The 24,021-nt window shown below is 40.3% G+C and overlaps 1 non-coding gene across 1 annotated transcript; it reads left to right on the top strand.

Moving 5' to 3' along the window:
- Positions 1-18,879: 18,879 nt before the first annotated feature.
- Positions 18,880-18,987, top strand: LOC130953308 (small nucleolar RNA R71). The gene has a single exon (XR_009075483.1). It is a non-coding gene; the product is annotated as a small nucleolar RNA R71 (small nucleolar RNA).
- The last annotated feature ends 5,034 nt before the right edge of the window (positions 18,988-24,021 follow it).

Here is a 24,021-nt window from a genome sequence, read left to right as displayed (position 1 = left end):
CATTCAAATCATGGCAAAATATATCGAAAAATATGGACTCATCAATTCCCCCACACTTAAACAATATCATGTCCTCATGCTAAACCAACAAGGAAAATGATCAAAAGGGGGCAACTAACTTATTGAATACAACTATCTATATGCATCCAAGTATATATATGCTATATATCTAGCTATCTATAATGTCCTATTAATTTGGTGAAACAAGCAAGCAATCCAATTCCAAGCAAGTATAAACATGATAGGGCTAAGCAAAGAATTAATTCAATGCAAATAAGGTCTAGAGAATTGATTCACTTATCAAAATTAAGCAACTTACATGAATGCATGTTAAAGAGAAGTGGAAGCATAGAGTTGAGTAACTGAACCCTCACTAGGTGTGTATACACTCTAATCACTCGGTGTTTAGGGTCAATTCACTCAAATCTCCTTCCAATCATGCTTTCAAGGATTTGCTTTTCATCTAACAATCAACAACAAGTGATGCATGGATGCAATTATCATGAGGACTTCATATAGTTGTAATGGGGTTAGGGTAAGGTGGGATAGATATGGCCAAGTGGACTAATGCAATTGTATCCTCGATTAGTTTAAGTCTTTACATCAACCTATATTGACCAAATCAAAACAAAGAAGTTCAATCCTAACCTTCCATCATTTCTTGTTTACTAACACTCATGTATGCTTTTCTCAAACATCACATATGCAATTCCTTTATTTGTTTCTTTACTCTTCAGGGTGACTTTGTGCCCTTTTTATGATGAAGAGTTTTTTTTATTAGAATTGCATATGGTTTAAGTAGTTCATACATAAATGTTTCCATTTTCCAAAATTTTCAATAAAATACACAATTTAAACATTGTCACTCACTACCAATATTTTCCAAAATTCCCCTACACTTAAACGTAACACACTCCTTCAACCTAAGCTAATCAAGGACACAATCCAAGGTACTTCATGGTTTTCCACTTAGGGTTGTGATGTGCTAAAATCAAGAACAATTGGGTAATTAAGGCTCAAGGGGGGTTAACAATGGTGAATGCCAAGGGTAGGCTATATGGGAAAAGTAAGCTTTTAAACAAAGATGGCCTCAATCATGCTCAATGCGATTCAAAACATCAACCATTGGAAAAAAAACAAGCAAAACCAAGATTACAATCATAGAAGAGATATAACACACAATGAAGAAAATTAGTGGTTAAAATGTGTAACCACTCTTTAAAGCTCAAAAACTCACAAGGTATTTTGTTCCTTACTCTTCTATGTTCCATAAAAATTGTTCAAGCAAGTTTGAAAATGGTGCACGAAATTGCAATCACACTTGCAATTCCGCACAACTAACCAGCAAGTGCACTGGGTCGTCCAAGTAATACCTTACGTGAGTAAGGGTCGATCCCACGGAGATTGTCGGCTTGAAGCAAGCTATGGTTACCTTATAACTCTTAGTCAGGAGATTAATAATGAAAAGGGTTTTTGTTTGCAATATAATAAAAGAACATGAAATAAAAAGTACTTGTGATTCAATAATGGAGAATAGGTTGGAGTTTTGGAGATGTTATGTCTCTGAATCTCTGCTTTCTTACTGTCTTCTTCTTCACACATGCAAGATTCTTTCCATGGCAAACTGTATGTAGGGTGTCACCGTTGTCAATGGCTACTTCCCATCGACTTAGTGAAAATGGTCTATGTGCATTGTCACCGCACGTCTAATCATCTGTCGGTTCTCGATCATGTTGGAATAGAATCCAGTGATCCTTTTGCATCTGTCACTACGCCCAACACTCGCGAGTTTGAAGCTTGTCACAATCATCCCTTCCCAGATCCTACTCGGAATACCACAGACAAGGTTTAGACTTTCCGGATCTCAGGAATGGCTGCCAATAATTCTAGCTTATACCAAAAAAACTCTGGATGCAAGAATTCGAACACTCTGTTGTTAGGAAAGGTACTCAAATTCGTGAACCAGGAACGCAAAAGATACACATTCAATCGAAGATAGAATGGAGGTGGTTATCAGGCACGTGTTCATAGGTTGAGAATGGTGATGAGTGTCACAGATCATCACATTCGTCACGTTTAAGTGTGAATGAATATCTTAGAATGGAAACAAGCGTGATTGAATAGAAAACAGTGGTAGTTGTATTAATCCATCGAGACACAGCAGAGCTCCTCACCCCCAACAATGGAGTTTAGAGACTTATGCCGTAGAGATACAACGTAAAATGTGAAAATGTCATGAGGTACAAAATAAATCTCTAAAAGTAGTTTATACTCAATTAGTAACCTAGGTTTACAGAAAATGAGTAAACTAAGATAGGTGGTGCAGAAATCTACTTCTGGGGCTCACTTAGTGTGTGCTGGGGCTGAGCATTGGAGCTTTCACGTGCATAGGCTATTCTTGGAGTTAAACGCCAGCTTTGGTGCCATTTTACGTCATCAAAACTCTCGCAAAGTATAGACTATTATATATTGCTGGAAAGCCCTGGATGTTTACCTTCCAACGCAATTAAGAGCGCACCATTTGGCGTTCTGTAACTCTAGAAAATCTACTTCGAGTGCAGGGAGGTCAGAATCCAACAGCATCCGTAGTCCTTTTTCAGCCTCTGAATCAGATTTTTGCTCAGGTCCCTCAATTTCAGCCAGAAAATTCCTGAAATCATAGAAAAACACACAAACTCATAGTAAAGTCCAGAAATATAATTTTTGCACAAAAACTAATGAAAATATACTGAAAAGTGGCTAAATCCTACTAAAAACTATATGAAAATACCCCCAAAAAGCGTATAAAATATCTGCTCATCATAACACCAAACTTAAACTGTTGCTTGTCCTCAATCAACTAGATGAATGAAATAGGCAAAAAAAAGAAAATCAAGAGGCAATAGCATCTCAGAGTGTACATGAAGCTCAAATTCTAATCAGATGAGCGGGACTAGTAGCTTTTTGCTTCTGAATAGTTTTGGCATCTCCATTTATCCTATGAAGTTCTGAATGACTGGCATCTATAGGCACTCAGAATTCAAATAGTGTTATTGATTCTCCTAGTTCAGCATGTTGATTCTTAAACACAGCTACTTGATGAGTCTTGGCCGTGGCCCTAAGCATTATGTTTTCCAGTATTACCAGCAGATACATAAATGCCACAAACACATAACTGAGTGAACCTTTTCAGATTGTGACTCAGCTTTGCTAAAGTTCCCAGTTAGAGGTGTCCAGAGTTCTTAAGCACACTCCTTTTTGCGTTGGATCACGACTTTAACCACTCAGTCTCAAGTTTTTCACTTGGACCTGCAAGCCACAAGCACATGGTTAGGGGCAGCTTGATTCAGCCGCTTAGGCCAGGATTTTATGCCTGTAGGCCCTCCTATCTATTGATGCTCAAAGTCTTGGATCCTCTTCACCCTTGTCTTTTGGTTTAAAGGGCTATTGGCTTTTTCTGTTTGCTTTCTTCTTTTTTTTCTTTTTTTTTGATTTGTTCTTCACTGCTTTCTCTTGCTTCAAGAATCAATTCTATGATTTTTCAGATTATCAACAACATTTCTCTTTTTTTTATTCTTTAAAGAGCAATAATTTTTTTCATTTTAAAATAAAGGTTGATGCATGATTATGGATGTGAAAAGGAGATTTTGGGTAGCTAAGATGAATGTTAAAATTATATAGAGTATATGTATGTTAAGTGAGAGCTTAGGTTAATTAAAGATTCAATGTATAAGCTCACTTAGCCATATGTGTACCCTCACCCTTACCTTAGCCCCATTACAACCATGAAAAGACCTCATGATGTTTGCATTGGCATTTTAAAATTGTTGATTGATTAGGTGAAAAACAAAATTTTTGAAAGCATGTTTAGAGAAGGATAGAGTGATTATCCCATATATTGGAGATGATTAGAGTGCACACGCATCAACAGTAAGGGTTCAATGCTCAGTCCTGTATTCCCTGCTTTCACGAGCTATCTTCTTACAAATTTATCTGCTTTTATAATATGAATTGAATTAGTGAAATCTACCCCATGTTTTGTCTTAGAGAACTTATCTATTTTTAATCATGTAGACAAAATCATATAGTTGCATTCATATGTATATAGGTTTCATTGCATGAGTCTTACATGTTCCTATTCATTCATATTTATCTCCTTCAACTTAGCATGAGGATATGCTAATGTTTAAGTGTGGGGAGGTTGATAAACCACTATTTTATAATTCATATTGTGTTTAATTGTGTGGTTTTATCAAGTCTTCACCCGCTTATTCATATGATTTGCATGTATTTACAATTCCTTCCTAAAAATATTCTATGATTGATAACTTGCTTCCTAAAGACCTTTTAGTTGTATATTTTTATCTTCCTTCGTACCATTCGATGCCGTGATCTATGTGTTAAGTGTTTCAGGCTTCACAGGGTAAGGATGGTGTAAGGAATGAAGAGGAAGCGTGCAAAAATGGAAGGAACACAAGGAATTGAGGAGATGACCAGCGAGAAGTCACGTGGTCGCATGGCTCACGCAACCGCGCGAAATGGAAGAAATCAGAGTGACGCGCTCGCGTGCCTGACGCGACTGCGCGGATTGGAAGCTACACGAACGATGCGAATGCGTGGACGACATGCACGCGTGGTACAAGAAACGTTGAGTGACGGGAACGCGTGGACGACGCGGCCGCGTGACGTGCACGATCTGCAAAATTACAGAAGTCGCTGGCACAGAGTCTGGGCCGCATTTCAACCCAGTTTTTGGCCTAGAAATACAGATTAGAGCCAGGGAACATGCAGAGACAAGAACAACAATTCATTCCGCATAATTTCAAGTTTTTAGATCTAAATTTACTCCTCGCCTAGGTTTCTCACTTGAACATTCATAAATTAGGATTTTGAAGAATTTTGGCTTTAGCTTTTGAGAAGAGTCTACCTCCGGTACTAGTCAATATAGCTTGTTATTTTACTTTTCATTTACTCTTCCATATTCCTAATTTATCTAGAGTTTACATTGGATTATTTTTCATAGTTTATTAATACAAGACTATTTTTACTTTTAATTAATCTCTTTTATTATTATTTATTATGTCTTCTCCTATTTCTTCTATTGATTTTGTGAAGTCTACAATTATGATGATGGAGTAATTCCCCAACTTGATTGGGAGATGATTAAAAGGAGAACCTTGAGTTAGAATACTCAAGAGTTCAATTGTAATTGGTTCATTGTTGGTTGGCTTGTTAGTCACTAACTCTAATCCTTCCCAAGGGAGAGGATTAGGACTTGTGAATAGAAGTTGACTTTTAATTTGACTTTCCTTCATTCGTTGAGGGTTAACTAAATGTAAACAATGACTAATTATTAATTGCTCTTGATAAAATTCTAACAAGGATAAAACTTCCAATTAATCTTCTCCCGGTCAAGATTTTATTTAAATCATATAAATTCTCTAATTTAATTTTCTGGTCATCGAATTTAAAACCCCTTTTGAAAACCTCTGATTGATAAAATAGTACATCTTCCTGCAACTCGTTGGGAGACGACCTAGGACTCATACTCCCAGTATTTTATTTCTAAAATTTGTGACAACCCTTTTCTAAATTGATGAGTGGATTTTTGCCGGTTAAGAACTGTACTCACAACGCCATTTCTCTAATTAATTCTTAATCTGCCAATTTTCGCTCACGTCAATTTTTAGCACCGTTGCCGGGGAGTTACAATAGTGTGCTAATTTATTGATTGGAATTTATTTAATTGCATTTTTCTTTTTTATTTTTGTTACTATGAGCTGCACATTTTTTTCATTAAATGACGCGTTCACTTCCTGATCCAAGCTTGCCAGTATTTGACCCTGAGATTCAAAGAACTATTTCACGTATAAGGCAAGCTCGGCGTCGGCTATGCCTCTCCGAGGACGAATCTGAAACGTCATCTAAGGGAGAAACAAGCTCCCCCTCTACTGATCCAGTTGATTCACGTGCAGGTGACATGGCAGCACCTAGGAGAGTCACTATCCAGGAGGCTGCAGCCCCTGATTTTACACTACAACCATTCTAGGCACGCCACCCAGCAGTGGCTGTGGATTTTGAAATAAAGACTGCACTACTCAACTTGATGCCCAAGTTTCATGGCTTACCTGCTCAAGAGCCTATCAAGCACCTTAGGGATTTCCAGACAGCTTGTTCTACTATTAAGCGTGATGGTACTGACGAAACTTCTATTCTGCTAAAGGCTTTCCCATTCTCTCTTGAGGGGAAGGCAAAAGAGTGGTATTACACTCAACCCGGAGCAACTGTTTCTAACTGGGATACGCTTTGAAGAGAATTTTTGGAGAAATTATTTCCGGATGAGGTTGCCAATAAACTGAGAAAAGACATTTCCATGATCGTTTAGGACGAATCTGAGACTCTCCACGAATATTGGGAGCGCTTCAATAATCTTCTGGAAGCATGTCCCCACCATATGATTGACAAGGTAGTGTTGCTCGGCTACTTTACATAGGGCATGAAATCTCAAGATAAGACCACAATGGAAGGTGATAGCAATGGGTCTATGAAGTAGTACAAGACTACGAAAGAGGCATGGCAATTGATCAGCGACTTAGCTGAATATACTAGGAATCACAGGCAGAAACAAAGTTGGTCAAAAGCTGTTGTAGAGTTATCCTCTAGCAAGGAGACTGCTGCTATAACTCAGAGCTTATGTGAAATGACCAACTTACTGAAGCAGATGCAACTAAGTCAATAACAAGGTCAGCAAGTTCAGCCTTCTCCACCACAGCACGGCCAACAGTTGGTTCCACAAAGAGTATACGGGATCTATGCCGATTACAGTCACTATACTGATGAGTGTTCACAACTCCAACCGGAAGATCACACTGTGGCACTGATGAGCGGATAATTTATACACTTTTTGGCACTGTTTTTAGTATGTTTTTAGTACATTTTAGTTAGTTTTTAGTATGTTTTTATGAGTTTTTATTTAAAATTCACTTTTTTGGGCTTTACTATGAGTTTGTGTATTTTTCTGTGATTTCAGGTAATTTCTGGCTGAAATTGAGGGACCTGAGCAAAAATCTGATTTAGAGGCTGAAAAAGGGCTGCAGATGCTATTGGATTCTGACCTCCCTGCACTCGAAGTGGATTTTCTGGAGCTACAAAAGCCCAAGTGGCGCGCTCTCAATTGCGTTGGAAATTAGACATCCTGGGCTTTCCAGCAATGTATAATAGTCCATACTTTGCCCGAGATTTGATGGCCCAAACTGGCGTTGCAAATCAGCTTTAGAATTCCCGGCGTTTAACGCCGGAACTGGCACAAAAGTTGGAGTTAAACGCCCAAACTGGCACAAAAGCTGGCGTTTAACTCCAGGAAAAGTCTCTACACATGAAAGCTTCAATGCTCAGCCCAAGCACACACCAAGTGGACCCCGGAAGTTGACTTTTACGTCATTTACTCATTTCTGTATATCCTAGGTTACTAGTTCACTATAAATAGGATCTTTTGACATTGTATCTTGACCTCATGACACTTTACACGTTTCATATTGTACCTTCTACGGCATGAGTCTCTAAACCCCATGGTTGGGGGTGAGGAGCTCTGCTGTGTCTTGATGGATTAATGCAATTACTACTATTTTTCATTCAAACACGCTTGTTTCCATTCTAAGATATCACTTGCTCCTCAACTTGATGAATGTGATGATCCGTGACACTGATCATCATTCTCACCTATGAACGTGTGCCTGACAACCACCTCCGTTCTACTTTAGATTGAGTGGATATCTCTTGGATTCTTTAGCCAGAATCTTCGTGGTATAAGCTAGAATATATTGGCGTCCATTCTTGAGGATCCGGAAGGTCTAAACCTTGTCTGTGGTATTCTGAGTAGGATTCAGGGATTGAATGACTGTGACAAGCTTCAAACAATAACTGGATTCTATTCCGACATGATCGAGAACCGACAGATGAATAGCCGTGCTGTGACAGAGCGCGTTGAACATTTTCACTGAGAGGATGGGAGGTAGCCATTGACAACGGTGAAACCCTACATACAGCTTGCCATGGAAGGAGCCTTGCGTGTATGAAGAAGAAGACAGTAGGAAAGCAGAGATTCAGAAGATAGAGCATCTCCAAAACCTCAACTTGTTCTCCATTACTGCAAAACAAGTATTTATTTCATGTTCTTCTACTTTTCACAATTAAACCTGAGAATTATTGATCTCCTGACTAAGAGTTACAAGATAACCATAGCTTGCTTCATGCCGACAATCTCCGTGAGATCGACCCTTACTCACGTAAGGTATTACTTGGACGACCCAGTGCACTTGCTGGTTAGTTGTACGGAATTGCAAAAGTGTGATTGCAATTTCGTGCACCAGGCAGCCACCCACAACTTCTATGACCGCCCCAATCAAGGGTACAATCAAGGAGGCAGCTACAACCATGGATGGTAGGATAACCCCAACCAAGGTTGGAGGGATAATTCCAACCAGGGTTGGATGGACAATCATAACAGAGGAGGCAGAATTAACAATGGAAATTAGAGGTGGATTAACAATAACAACTTCAGGCAGTAGAATCAGAATCAGACCTACAGAGCACCTCATCTAAGGCAGCCTCAAGCATCTCAGCAGACCCCTCAGATCACTTACCCCTCTTCATCTCCTAATGATGAGTTGCTACAATCTATTGATCGAAGATAGCAGGCCATGGAAAACAACCTTACTTCTACTCTAAATGTTCTGAACTCTACCTTACAAGCCCTTGTCTCACAGATTGGATCACTGAATAATTCTAACAACCAGTCCTCAAGCTCTAGTGGACTCCCCTCTCAATCTAGATGAAGCTATGAAGCATCCTCCGGAAGATCACTCAATATTCCAATGTGACATCATTGATGAAATTATAGCTGCAACTCACCAAAAAGAAATGGAAGAGAGTCACATGGAGCAAGATCCAAGTGTGGGGACACCCTCTGAACATACTGAAGATTCATCACCATTTTCACCAGCCCCAGAGAATCCAGAACCAAACCATGAGCAGAAAATGGAATTAAAGCCCCTTCCTCCACACCTCAAGTATGCATACCTTGAGGACAAGCATATGTTTCCAGTTATATTGCAAGGGAGCTCACTTCCCAACAAGAAGAACAACTGCTTAGTGTATTGAGGACACATAAGAAAGCAATTGGATGGAGCTTGGTGGATATAGTAGGCATCAGCCCTCAAGTTTGTGAACATAGAATATTCTTAGAAGAAGGAGCAAAGCATGTCCGTCAACCTCAGAGAAGATTGAATCCCACCATCTTAGAAGTTGTCAAGAAGGAAGTTACCAGACTACTTGAAGCAGATATCATTTACCCCATTTCAGATAGCGAATGGGTCAGCCCAGTACAAGTGGTGCCCAAGAAGTCTGGAGTCACAACAATTAGGAATGAGAAAGGAGAACTTCTGACAACCAGAGTGCAGAACGCATGGAGAGTTTGCATTGACTACAGGCGTCTCAAGCAAGCCACTCGCAAGGATCATTATCCCTTGCCATTCATTGACCATATGCTTGATCGCCTGTCAGGTAAATCTCACTACTGCTTTCTAGATGGTTATACAGGTTATTTTCAAATCCATATAGCTCCTGAAGATAAAAAGACTACTTTTACATGTCCTTTTGGGACTTATGCTTATAAAAGAATGCCCTTTGACTTGTGCAATGCACTAGCTACTTTCCAAAGGTGTATGATGAGTCTTTTCTCTGATCTCATTGAGACTTGTATGGAAGTTTTTATGGATGACTTTAGCGTTTATGGTGATTCATTTAACCTTTGCTTGGATAGTTTATCTAAAGTATTGGATAGGTGTGTTAGTTCAAACCTTGTTTTAAATTTTGAAAAGTGTCATTTTATGGTAAAACAAGGTATTGTTCTAGGACATGTTGTTTCTGATACTAGTATCTCTGTAGACCCAGCAAAGGTGGATGTTATTTCTAGTTTACCTTACCCCTCCTCTGTGAGGGAAGTCCGTTTGTTCCTTGGCCATGCAGGTTTTTACAGGAGATTCATTAAAGACTTTAGTAAGGTAGCCCTACCCTTATCCAGACTACTGCAGAAAGACATTGAGTTCGAGTTCAGTGAGGATTGCAAACAAGCGATTGATAAGCTAAAGACCGCCTTGACTCAAGCTCCGATTGTGAGGGGACCAGACTGGAGTCAACCATTTGAAATCATGTGTGACGCCTCCAATCATGCAGTAGGAGCAGCACTGGCTCAACATGAAGGTAACGACCCTTTTGTAATTGCTTATGCATCTAAGACTTTAGATACTGCTCAATCTAATTACACTACTACTGAAAAAGAGCTTCTAGCTATTGTTTTTGCTCTGGATAAATTCCGAGCCTATTTACTTGGTACTAAGGTAGTAGTGTACTCAGATCATGTATCTCTAAAATATTTATTAGCTAAAAAGGAGTCTAAACCAAGGCTAATACGTTAGATGCTACTGCTACAAGAATTTGATCTAGAAATTAAAGATAGGAGTGGTAACCAGAATTTAGTGGCTGACCACTTGAGTCGCCTTGAGCATATTAAAGATTACTCCATTCCTATCAATAATAATTTCCCATTTGATAGCTTACAGGCAGTATCTGATGTAGCCCCTTGGTATGCACCTGTAGCTAATTATCTAGTTAGCCATACTTTTCCTCCTGATTTCACTAAGCATCAGAGAGACAAGATGAAAAGCGAGTCCAAATACTATGTATGGGATGACCCATATCTATGGAGGTGTAGTGCTGACCAGGTAATTAGATGGTATGTACCTCAATCAGAATTCCAGTCCATTTTAGAGGCCTGCCACTCATCTGAGAGTGGAGGACATTTTGGCCCTCAACAAACTGCTAGAAAAGTTTTAGACTATGGATTCTGGTGGCCTACTCTTTTTAAAGATGCTGCTGATCTTTGTAAATCTTGTTCTCCATGCCAAAGGTTTGGTAATATATCCCAGAGGGATGAAATGCCTCAACAAATTATGCTTTTCTATGAAATTTTTTATGTTTGGGGCATTGACTTCATGGGTCCATTTCCAAATTCTAATGGCGACCTTTATATAATGTTAGCTGTAGATTATGTTTCTAAATGGGTGGAAGCAATTCCTACCCGTATTGATGATGCTAACACCGTTGTTTCCTTTGTTAGAAATCATATTATTTGTCGCTTTGGATCACCACGAACAATCGTGAGCGATCAAGGCACTCACTTTTGTAACAAGAGACTAATAGGTTTATTGAAGAGGCACGGGATCATTCATAAAGTATCAACTGCCTATCACCCCCAGACTAATGGGCAAGCAGATGTGTCTAACAGAGAGATAAAGCGCATACTGCAAAAGGTAGTCAAGCCTTATAGGAAGGACTGGAGCACCAGACTCCAAGACGCGCTTTGGGCATATCGGACAGCATACAAGACACCGATTGGGATGAGTCCTTTCCGCTTGGTTTATGGAAAGGCCTGTCATCTTCTAGTTGAGTTAGAACACAAGGCCTTCTGGGCGGTAAAGGAATGCAACATGGACTATGAGAGAGCCGGAGCTGAACGGAAGTTGCAATTGCAAGAATTAGAGAGCCTTCGCCTTGAAGCCTATGAAAACTCCAGGCTGTATAAAGAGAAAGTGAAGGCTGTGCATGACAAGAGCATTAAGAGAAGAGAATTCCAACCAGGGGACTTAGTCCTACTTTACAACTCCAGAATGCAACTCATGCCAGGCAAGCTGAGATCCAGATGGGATGGTCCGTATCGAGAAGAGAAGGTGGAACCATACGGAGTCTTTCACTTGAGCCATCCTTCAAGCTCTGAACTTATCAAGGTCAATGGACATCGCTTGAAGTTATTCCATGGTGAAAAGATGGCAAAAAACCAGGAACTAGAGATCTTCCTCTTGGAAGATCCACCCACAGCAGAAGACTGAGCTAGTGGAGCGTCCAACTTAAGGATGTTAAAGCAAAATGTTGGGTGGGAGACAACCCACCATGGTATGATCGTTCCTTCTCCTCTCCTTATCTTCCCTCATCAATAACTCTTCTCAGTACTAATGCCTATCTTTTGCATCTCATCCGCATACTGCATATTGCATATTTTTACTTAAAAAAATGGTTTACGGCACGCGACGCGCCAGCGTCGCTGACGCGCTCGCATCGTTGTGCCTTCGCATCATTAAAGAAAAGATACAGAGAGTTGCGCAGGTATGTGGCTGGAGGCGTACCCCTGGCACCATTTGGTCCACGCGTCCACGTGAATGACGCAATCGCATCATTCGTAACAAGGCCTCCCCACGCGTCCGCGTCAACCACGCGAACGCGTGGCTCTGCAATTCAACGTAAAAGGGTGTATGGTAGTGAGTTGCGCTGGAGCTGGGCTGCACTTGTGCTAGTCGCACAAGCCCTGCCACGCGAACATGTGCCCCACGCGTCCGCGTCATTTTCTCAATCTGGCCATCTACGCGATCGCGTCACCCTAAATTTTGGCAAAACATAATTTGAACAGAGAGTTGTGCGAGCGCGAAGCTGCCCTCGCGCCACTAGCACAAATCATGTCACGCGTCCGCGTGACAGACGCGTCCGCGTCATTTCATTTAAGGGCTTTCCACGCGACCGCGTGCCTGGTCGGCGAAATTGTGAACTATACTTTTTCACAACTCTCATAATCCCTGGTAATGGCTCCAAAAACTTGGTGCGCTCAATACCATGGCATTACACAACTTCGCACAACTAACCAGCAAGTGCACTGGGTCGTCCAAGTAATAAACCTTACGTGAGTAAGGGTCGATCCCACGGAGATTGTTAGTATTGAAGCAAGCTATGGTCATCTTGTAAATCTTAGTCAGGCAAACTCAAATGTATATGATGATGATGAACGAAAATAACATAAAAGATAAAGATAGTGATACTTATGTATATCATTGGTGTAAGAGCTTCAGACAAGTGTATGAAGATGCCTTCCCTTCCGTCTCTCTGCTTTCCTACAGCCTTCATCCAATCCTTCTTACTCCTTTCCATGGCAAGCTCGTGTAGGGTCTCACTGTTGTCAGCAGCTACCTCCCATCCTCTCAGCGAAAGCGATTGCATATGTCCTGTCACGGCATAGCGGAATTCATCTGTCGGTTCTCAATCAGGCGCGGAATAGAATCCAGTGATTCTTTTGCGTTATCACTAACGCCCCCGCCCTCAGGGTTTGAAGCACGTCACAGTCATTCAGTCATTGAATCTTACTCAGAACACCACAGACAAGGTTAGACCTTCCGGATTCTCTTGAATGCTGCCATCAGGTCCTGCCTATACCACGAAGACTCCGAAGAATCCAAGAGATATTCACTAAGCCTCGAATGCTTGTAGAACAAGAATGGTTGTCAGTCACCTTGTTCATAGGTGAGAGTGGTGATGGGCGTCAATCATCACCATCATCATGTTGAAGAACAAGTGATATCTTGGTAAAAGAACAAGCGGAATTGAATGGAAGAACAATAGTAATTGCATTAATACTCGAGGTACAGCAGAGCTTCACACCCTTAATCTATGGTGTGTAGAAACTCCACCGTTGAAAATACATAAGCATAAGGTCCAGGCATGGCCGAATGGCCAGCCTCCCAAAGATCTAAGATAGCATAAAAGTGAAGATAGCTACCAAAGTCTACTAATACAATAGTAAAAGGTCCTATTAATAGTAAACTAGTAACCTAAGGTGTACAGAAATGAGTAAATGACATAAAAATCCACTTCCGGGCCCACTTGGTGTGTGCTTGGGCTGAGCAATCAAGGAAATTCGTGTAGAGACCTTTCCTGGAGTTAAACGCCAGCTCCCATGCCAGTTTGGGCGTTTAACTCCAACTTTTATTCCTGTTCCGGCGTTTAACGCTGGAATTCCTGAGGCCGGATTGCTTCGCGGGTTTGGGCCATCAAATCTTGGACAAAGTATGGACTATTATATATTGCTGGAAAGCCCTGGATGTCTACTTTCCACACCGTTGAGAGCGCGCCAATTGGGCTTCTGTAGCTCCAGAAAATCCACTTCGAGTGCAGGGAGGTCAGAATCCAACAGCATCTGCAGTCCTTTTTGGTCTCTGAATCAGATTTTTGCTCAGGTCCCTCAATTTCAGCCAGAAAATACCTGAAATCACAGAAAAACACACAAACTCATAGTAAAGTCCAGAAAAGTGAATTTTAAATAAAAACTAATAAAAATGTACTAAAATCTAACTAAAAGATATCAAAACATACTAAAAACAATGCCAAAAAGTATACAAATTATCCGCTCATCACAACACCAAACTTAAATTGTTGCTTGTCCTCAAGCAACTGAAAATCAAATAAGATCAAAAGAAGAGAATATGCAATGAATTCCAAAAACATCTGTGAAGATCAGTATTAATTAGATGAGCGGGGCTTTTAACCTTCTGTCTCTGAACAGTTTTGGCATCTCAATCTATCCCTTGAAATTCAGAATGGTTGGCTTCTTTAGGAACTCAGAGTCCAGATAGTGTTAATGATTCTCCTAGTAAAGTATGATGATTCTTGAACATAGCTATTTATTGAGTCTTGGCTGTGGCCCAAAGCACTCTGTCTTCCAGTATTACCACCGGATACATACATGCCACAGACACATAATTGGGTGAACCTTTTCAGATTGTGACTCAGCTTTGCTAAAGTCCCCAATTAGAGGTGTCCAGGGTTCTTAAGCACACTCTTATTTGCCTTGGATCACAACTTTATTTCTTTTCTTTTTCTTTCTTTTCTTTTTTTTTTTTCGATTTTTTTTTTTTCGGTTTTTTTCTCTTTTTTTTTTTTTTTTTTTTGAATAGCTTTTTCTTGCTTCAAGAATCATTTTATTGATTTTTCAGATCCTCAGTAACATGTCTCCTTTTTCATCATTCTTTCAAGAGCCAACATTCATGAACCACAAATTCAAGATACATATGCACTGTTTACACATACATTCAGAGAACAAAAATATTGCCACCACATCAAAATAATTAAACTATTATAAAATTCAAAATTCATGCAATTCTTCCTTTTTCAATTAAGCACATTTTTATTCAAGAAAGGTGATGGATTCATAGGACATTCATAACTTTAAGGCATAGACACTAAGACACTAATGATCATAAGACACAAACATGGATAACATAAAGCATAAAAATTCGAAAAACAGAAGGATAGAGAACAAGGAAATTAAGGAACGGGTCCACCTTAGTGATGGCGGCTCTTCCTTGCTTTTGAAGGTCCTATGGAGTGCTTGAGCTCCTCAATGTCTCTTCCTTGCCTTTGTTGCTCCTCCCTCATGATTCTTTGATCTTCTCTAATCTCATGAAGGATGATGGAGTGTTCTTGGTGCTCCACCCTTAGTTGTCCCATGTTGGAACTCAACTCTCCTAGGGAGGTATTCAGTTGCTCCCAATAGTTTTGTGGAGGAAAACTCATTCCTTGAGGAATCTCAGGGATCTCATGATGAGTAGGGTCCCTTGTGTATTCCATCCTTTTCTTGGTGATGGGCTTGTCCTCATCAATGGGGATATCTCCTTCTATGTCAACTCCAACTGAATAACAGAGGTGACAAATGAGGTGAGGAAAGGCTAATCTTGCCAAAGTGGAGGTCTTGTCCGCCACCTTGTAGAGTTCTTGGGCTATAACCTCATGAACTTCTATTTCTTCTCTAATCATGATGCTATGGATCATGATGGCCCGGTCTATGGTAACTTCAGACCGGTTGCTAGTGGGAATGATTGAGCGTTGTATGAACTCTAACCATCCTCTAGCCACGGGCTTGAGGTCATGCCTTCTCAATTGGACCGGCTTTCCTCTTGAGTCTTGCCTCCATTGTGCGCCCTCTTCACATATGACTGTGAGGGCTTGGTCCAACCTTTGATCAAAGTTGACCCTTCTAGTGTAAGGATGCTCATCTCCTTGCATCATAGGCAAGTTGAACGCCACCCTCACACTCTCCGGACTAAAATCCAAGTATTTCCCCCGAACCATAGTAAGATAATTCTTTGGATTCGGGTTCACACTTTGGTCATGGTTCTTTGTGATCCATGCATTGGCATAGAACTCTTGAACCATCAAGATTCCAACTTGTTGAATGGGGTTGGTGAGAACTTCCCAACCTCTTCTTTGGATCTCATGGCGGATCTCCGGATATTCACCCTTTTTGAGTAAAAAGGGGACTTCGGGGATCACCTTCTTCAAGGCCACAACTTCATAGAAGTGGTCTTGATGCACCTTTGAGAGGAATCTATCCATCTCCCATGACTCGGAGGTGGAAGCTTTTGCTTTCCCTTTCCTCTTTTTAGAGGTTTCTCCGGCCTTTGGTGCCATAATGGTTATGGAAAAACGAAAAAGCAACGCTTTTACCACACCAAACTTAAAATGTTTGCTCGTCCTCGAGCAAAAGAAGAAAGAAAGGAGTAGAAGAAGAAGAAATGAGGAAGAGGGGGAGGGTAGTGTGTTCGGCCAAAGGGGGAAGAAGTGGTCTTTAGGTTGTGTGAAAATGAAGGGTTGAAGAAGGGTATTTATAGGAGAGAGGGGGGTAAAGGTTCGGCCATTTGAGGGTGGGTTTGGGAGGGAAAGTGGTTTGAATTTGAAGGGTGAGGTTGGTGGGGTTTTATGAAGGATGGATGTGAGTGGTGAAGAGAAAGATGGGATTTGATAGGTGAGGGGTTTTTGGGGAAGAGGTATTGAGGTGATTGGTGAATGGGGGAAGAAGAGAGAGAGTGATGGTAGGGTCCTGTGGGGTCCACAGATCCTGTAGTGTCAAGGAAAAGTCATCCTTGCACCAAATGGCATCAAAATCCACGTTTTGACCCATTTCTGGCGTTAAACGCCGGGCTGGTGCCCATTCCTGGCGTTTAACGCCAGGTTGTTGCCCTTTACTGGCGTTTAACGCCAGTCTGGTGCCCTTTTCTGGCGTTAAACGCCCAGAAAGGTGCCAGACTGGGCGTTAAACGCCCAACTGCTAGGCTGACTGGCGTTTGAACGCCAGCAGCATCTTCCTCCAGGGTGTGCTGTTTTTCTTCCTGTTTTTCATTTTGTTTTTGCTTTTTTCATTGTTTTTGTGACTTCTTATGATCATCAACCTACAAAAAAGATAAAATAACAAAAGAAAATAATTAATTATAAAACATTGGGTTACCTCCCAACAAGCGCTTCTTTAGTGTCATTAGCTTGACAGAGGACTCCCATGGAGCCTCAGAAACACTCAGAACCTTGTTGAAACCTCCCAACACCAAACTTAGAGTTTGAATGTGGGGTTTCAACACCAAACTTAGAGTTTGGTTGTGGCCTCCCAACACCAAACTTAGAGTTTGACTGTGGGGGCTCTGTTTGGCTCTGTTTTGAGAGAAGCTCTTCATGCTTCCTCTCCATGATGATAGAGGGATATCCTTGGGCCTTAAACACCATGGATTCTTCATTCACTTGAATGATCAACTCTCCTCTATCAACATCAATCACAGCCTTTGCTGTGGCTAGGAATGGTCTGCCAAGGATGATGGATTCATCCATGCACTTCCCAGTCTCTAGGACTATGAAATCAGTAGGAATGTAATGGTTTTCAACCTTAACCAGAACATCCTCTACAAGTCCATGGGCTTGTTTTCTTGAGTTGTCTGCCATTTCTAGTGAGATTTTTGCAGCTTGCACCTCAAAGATCCCTAATTTCTCCATTACAGAGAGGGGCATGAGGTTTACACTTGACCCTAAGTCACACAAGGCCTTCTTGAAGGTCATGGTGCCTATGGTACAAGGTATAGAAAACTTCCCAGGATCCTGCCTCTTTTGAGGCAGTTTCTGCCTAGACAAGTCATCCAGTTCTTTGGTGAGCAAAGGAGGTTCATCCTCCCAAGTCTCATTTCCAAATAACTTGTCATTTAGCTTCATGATTGCTCCAAGGTATTTAGCAACTTGCTCCTCAGTGACATACTCATCCTCTTCAGAGGAAGAATACTCATCAGAGCTCATGAAAGGCAGTAGCAAGTCCAAGGGAATCTCTATGGTCTCAGTCTGAGCCTCAGATTCCCAAGGTTCCTCATTGGGGAACTCATTAGAGGCCAGTGGACGTCCAGTGAGGCCTTCCTCAGTGGCGTTCACTGCCTCTTCTTCCTCCCAGAATTCGGCCATGTTTATGGCTTTGCACTCTCCTTTTGGATTTTCTTCAGTGTTACTTGGGAGAGTGCTTGGAGGAAGTTCAGTAATTTTCTTGCTCAGCTGACCCACTTGTCCTTCCAAATTCCTAATGGAAGATCTAGTTTCAGTCATGAAACTTTGAGTGGTTTTGATCAGATCAGAGACCATGGTTGCTAAGTCAGAATTATTCTGCTTAGAGCTCTCTGTCTGTTGCTGAGAAGATGATGGAAAAGGCTTGCCATTGTTAAACCTGTTTCTTCCACCATTGTTATTGAAACCTTGTTGAGGTCTCTCGTGATTCTTCCATGAAAGATTTGGGTGATTTCTCCATGAAGAATTATAGGTGTTACCATAGGGTTCTCCTAGGTAATTTACCTCTTCCATGGAAGGGTTCTCAGGATCATAAGCTTCTTCCTCAGATGAAGCTTCCTTAGTACTGTTTGGTGCATTTTGCATTCCAGACAGACTTTGAGAAATCAAATTGACTTGTTGAGTCAATATTTTATTCTGGGCCAAAATGGCATTCAGAGTGTCAATATCAAGAACTCCTTTCTTCTGACTAGTCCCATTGTTCACAGGATTTCTTTCAGAAGTGTACATGAATTGGTTATTTGCAACCATTTCAATCAGTTCTTGAGCTTCAGTAGGCGTCTTCTTCAGATGAAGAGATCCTCCTGCAGAGCTATCCAAGGACATCTTAGATAGTTCAGAGAGACCATCATAGAAAATACCTATGATGCTCCATTCAGAAAGCATGTCAGAAGGACATTTTCTGATTTATTGTTTGTATCTTTCCCAAGCTTCATAGAGGGATTCTCCATCCTTCTGTCTGAAGGTTTGGACTTCCACTCTAAGCTTACTCCATCTTTGTGGTGGAAAGAACTTTGCCAAGAAGGCATTGACTAGCTTTTCCCATGAGTCCAGGCTTTCTTTAGGTTGAGAGTCCAACCATATTCTAGCTCTGTCTCTTACAGCAAAAGGGAATAGCATCAGTCTATAGACTTCAGGGTCAACCCCATTAGTCTTGACTGTGTCACAGATTTGCAAGAATTCAGCTAAAAACTGATGAGGATCTTCCATTGGAAGTCCATGGAACTTGCAATTCTGTTGCATTAGAGAAACTAATTGAGGCTTAAGCTCAAAGTTGTTTGCTCCAATGGTAGGGATAGAGATGCTTCTCCCATAAAAATCAGGAGTAGGTGCAGTAAAGTCACCCAGCACCTTCCTTGCATTGTTTGCATTGTTGTTGTTTTCTGCTGCCATGTTTTCTTCCTTGAAGAATTCGGTCAGGTCCTCTAAAGAGAGTTGTGCTTTGGCTTCTCTTAGCTTTCTCTTCAAAGTCCTTTCAGGTTCAGGATCAGCTTCAACAAGAATGCCTTTGTCCTTGCTCCTGCTCATATGAAAGAGAAGGGAACAAGAAAATGTGGAATCCTCTATGTCACAGTATAGAGATTCCTTTAAGTGTCAGAGGAAAAGAGAAATAGAAAGAAGAAGGAGAAGATAAATTCGAACTTTAGTTAGATAAGGTTCGAATTGTGCATTGAGAAGGAGTGGCACTCCATAAATAGAAGGATGTGGGAAGGAGGGAAGTTTATTTTCGAAAATCAAGTGAAAAATTTTGAAATTATTTTGAAAAACATTAATTAATTTTCGAAAATAAAAGTGGAAAAGAAATTAAGTGATTTTTGAAAAAGAATTTGAAATTAGAAATTAAAAAGATTTGATTGAAAACTGTTTTGAAAAAGATGTGGTTAAAAAGATTTAATTGAAAGGTTATGAGTTTAAAAAAAGATGTGATTGAGAAGATATGATTTGAAAACATTTTTAAAAGATATGATTTGAAAACCATTTGAAAAGATATGATTTTAAAAAAGAATGACTTGCCTAACAAGAAAAGATATGATTTGAAACATTCAAACCTTTCTCAACAGAAAAGGTAACAATCTTGTGATGTTCAATCAAATCATTAATTGTTAGTAAGTATCTTTTAAAAAGGAAAGAAATTGATTTTGAAAACATTTGATTGAAAAGATTTGATTTGAGAAAGATTTGATTTTGAAAAACTAAAAAAAAATTTGATTTTGAAAACAAAATCTTCCCCCTGCACCATCCTGGCGTTAAACGCCCAGAATGGTATACATTCTGGCGTTTAACGCCCAAAATGCACCCTTTTTGGGCGTTAAACGCCCAACCAGGTACCCTGGCTGGCGTTTAAACGCCAGTCTGCCTTCTTCACTGGGCATTTTTGAATGCTCAGCTTTTTCTGTATAATTCCTCTGCAGCATGTTTTGAATCTTCAATTCTTTGTATCATTGACTTGAAAGGACACAAATTAAAAATATTTTTGGATTTTTGATAATCAAAATGCAAAAGGAATCAATTAACAATGCATGCAAGACACCAAACTTAGCAGTTTGTGTACTACTGACACTAACAACATGAAAATGCATATGAGACACACAAAATACTTCAAGTCAATAGAATTCAAAGATCAAAACAAAGAAATATATGCATGAATTCGAAAATTATAACAAAAACATGCATTTGACACCAAACTTAAGATGAGACACTAAACTTATGCAAGAAACATCAAATATTTTTGGTCTTTTTGGTTTTGTAAATTTTTTTTGTATTTTTCGAAAATTAAGTGAAAAAAAGTATCAAAATTCTTAATGAGAATTCCAGGAATCAGTGCAATGCTAGTCTAAGACTCCGGTCCAGGAATTAGACATGGCTTCACAGCCAGCCAAGCTTTCAAAGAAAGCTTCGGTCCAAAACACTAGACATGACCAAGGTCAGCCAAGCCTTAGCAAATCACTGCTCCAACAGCAAGATTGATACGAAATCAACAAGCTCTTGTGGTGATAAGTTGAAACCTCGGTCCAATCAGATTAGACATGGCTTCTCAGCCAGCCAGATTTCAACAAATCATCATGAAACTCTAGAATTCACCTTCAAGAATTTCGAAAAAAAATACCTAATCTAAGCAACAAGATGAACCGTCAGTTGTCCAGCCTAAACAATCCCGGGCAATAACACCAAAAATTTGATGTTGTTGCCGGATCTTGGCTCTGATGTTACCAAAAGCTTGCTCAAAACATGAACAATCCCCGGCAACGGCGCCAAAAACTTGGTCGGCGAAATTGTGAACTATACTTTTTCACAACTCTCATAATCCCTGGTAATGGCTCCAAAAACTTGGTGCGCTCAATACCATGGCATTACACAACTTCGCACAACTAACCAGCAAGTGCACTGGGTCGTCCAAGTAATAAACCTTACGTGAGTAAGGGTCGATCCCACGGAGATTGTTAGTATTGAAGCAAGCTATGGTCATCTTGTAAATCTTAGTCAGGCAAACTCAAATGTATATGATGATGATGAACGAAAATAACATAAAAGATAAAGATAGTGATACTTATGTATATCATTGGTGTAAGAGCTTCAGACAAGTGTATGAAGATGCCTTCCCTTCCGTCTCTCTGCTTTCCTACAGCCTTCATCCAATCCTTCTTACTCCTTTCCATGGCAAGCTCGTGTAGGGTCTCACTGTTGTCAGCAGCTACCTCCCATCCTCTCAGTGAAAGCGATTGCATATGTCCTGTCACGGCATAGCGGAATTCATCTGTCGGTTCTCAATCAGGCGCGGAATAGAATCCAGTGATTCTTTTGCGTTATCACTAACGCCCCCGCCCTCAGGGTTTGAAGCACGTCACAGTCATTCAGTCATTGAATCTTACTCAGAACACCACAGACAAGGTTAGACCTTCCGGATTCTCTTGAATGCTGCCATCAGGTCCTGCCTATACCACGAAGACTCCGAAGAATCCAAGAGATATTCACTAAGCCTCGAATGCTTGTAGAACAAGAATGGTTGTCAGTCACCTTGTTCATAGGTGAGAGTGGTGATGGGCGTCAATCATCACCATCATCATGTTGAAGAACAAGTGATATCTTGGTAAAAGAACAAGCGGAATTGAATGGAAGAACAATAGTAATTGCATTAATACTCGAGGTACAGCAGAGCTTCACACCCTTAATCTATGGTGTGTAGAAACTCCACCGTTGAAAATACATAAGCATAAGGTCCAGGCATGGCCGAATGGCCAGCCTCCCAAAGATCTAAGATAGCATAAAAGTGAAGATAGCTACCAAAGTCTACTAATACAATAGTAAAAGGTCCTATTAATAGTAAACTAGTAACCTAAGGTGTACAGAAATGAGTAAATGACATAAAAATCCACTTCCGGGCCCACTTGGTGTGTGCTTGGGCTGAGCAATCAAGGAAATTCGTGTAGAGACCTTTCCTGGAGTTAAACGCCAGCTCCCATGCCAGTTTGGGCGTTTAACTCCAACTTTTATTCCTGTTCCGGCGTTTAACGCTGGAATTCCTGAGGCCGGATTGCTTCGCGGGTTTGGGCCATCAAATCTTGGACAAAGTATGAACTATTATATATTGCTGGAAAGCCCTGGATGTCTACTTTCCACACCGTTGAGAGCGCGCCAATTGGGCTTCTGTAGCTCCAGAAAATCCACTTCGAGTGCAGGGAGGTCAGAATCCAACAGCATCTGCAGTCCTTTTTGGTCTCTGAATCAGATTTTTGCTCAGGTCCCTCAATTTCAGCCAGAAAATACCTGAAATCACAGAAAAACACACAAACTCATAGTAAAGTCCAGAAAAGTGAATTTTAAATAAAAACTAATAAAAATGTACTAAAATCTAACTAAAAGATATCAAAACATACTAAAAACAATGCCAAAAAGTATACAAATTATCCGCTCATCAGTGCCCCACGCGTCCGCGTCGCTTGCGCCGCCCAACTCATTCAAATCTGCCAGATTATCTTTTCTTTTCTCATCCCATTCCTATTTTATTTGTCCCCTCCTTCTTTCTCTCTTCTACCCCCTCTTTCCTACCACCATTATCAAGGTTTTTTCTTCTCTTCTCCCCTCCCTACTTTTTCTTTACTCTTCTTATTTTCATGTTTTCTTTTTCTTTCTCTTCTACTATCTCTATCCATGTTTTCTTTTTCTTTTCTTCTTCCTTCTATTGGTGTTAGAAATTTATTTGGGTCATTATTCTTATATGTTGCTTGTAAATTGTTTAAGACTTGTTTAACAATTATATATTATTTTTATAGGGTTACTTGCATGTTCAAAATTAAATTTTCCATACCTTATTTAACATGCATGCTATGTGTGTGTGAAAACGCCCATATGGCATTTTGCACTATTTTTAGATTTCTTTCAATCTACTACTCTAAATGCCTGCTTTTCACAAAACCCATTTTATATTTTATTAATTAAATATAATTGTTATTACAAGCACATTGTTAGTTGGAAAGACTTGGTAATCTAACTTGGACATTGAATGCTTGATCTAGGCTACTCATGCCCTTGCCGGTATGCCAATAAATACCTGGCATTTAACTGTCATCACATGCACTTGCTTTATTTCCTTTATTGATTTGCCACATGTAGTCATGACCATGTGTTCACATCATTATCCCTTCCTGTGCATTGATTACCACATTTCCCATTCTTTTCCTTGCTATAACCCTTGAAATATTCATGTCTTTACTCGTTCCCTTTCAGGATGGCCACCAAGAAAGGCAAGGAGAAAGCTACCCCCAAATCCACAGCAAGAAAAGGAACAAAAAGAGCATTAGTGGCAGAGCCTTCTTCAACTGCAATTAAGCCCTCAATAAAAAGAATTAAAAGGATTATCAACGACGATGAAAAGGAAAAAGCATTCCCAGTAAAGGACACTGCACGATTTCTCAATCGTTACTGTGAGCAGATGTTCCCCATTCTAGCAGCTTAGAATTACAACAACGAACACCTTCTTATCCTTCCACCTCGTATTGCCAACTTTGTTGAGCCACAAATTGC

This window comes from Arachis stenosperma, chromosome 1 (genome assembly GCF_014773155.1).
Source record: "Arachis stenosperma cultivar V10309 chromosome 1, arast.V10309.gnm1.PFL2, whole genome shotgun sequence".
Lineage (NCBI taxonomy): Eukaryota > Viridiplantae > Streptophyta > Magnoliopsida > Fabales > Fabaceae > Arachis > Arachis stenosperma.
This window is presented reverse-complemented; position numbering and strand designations above follow the sequence as displayed.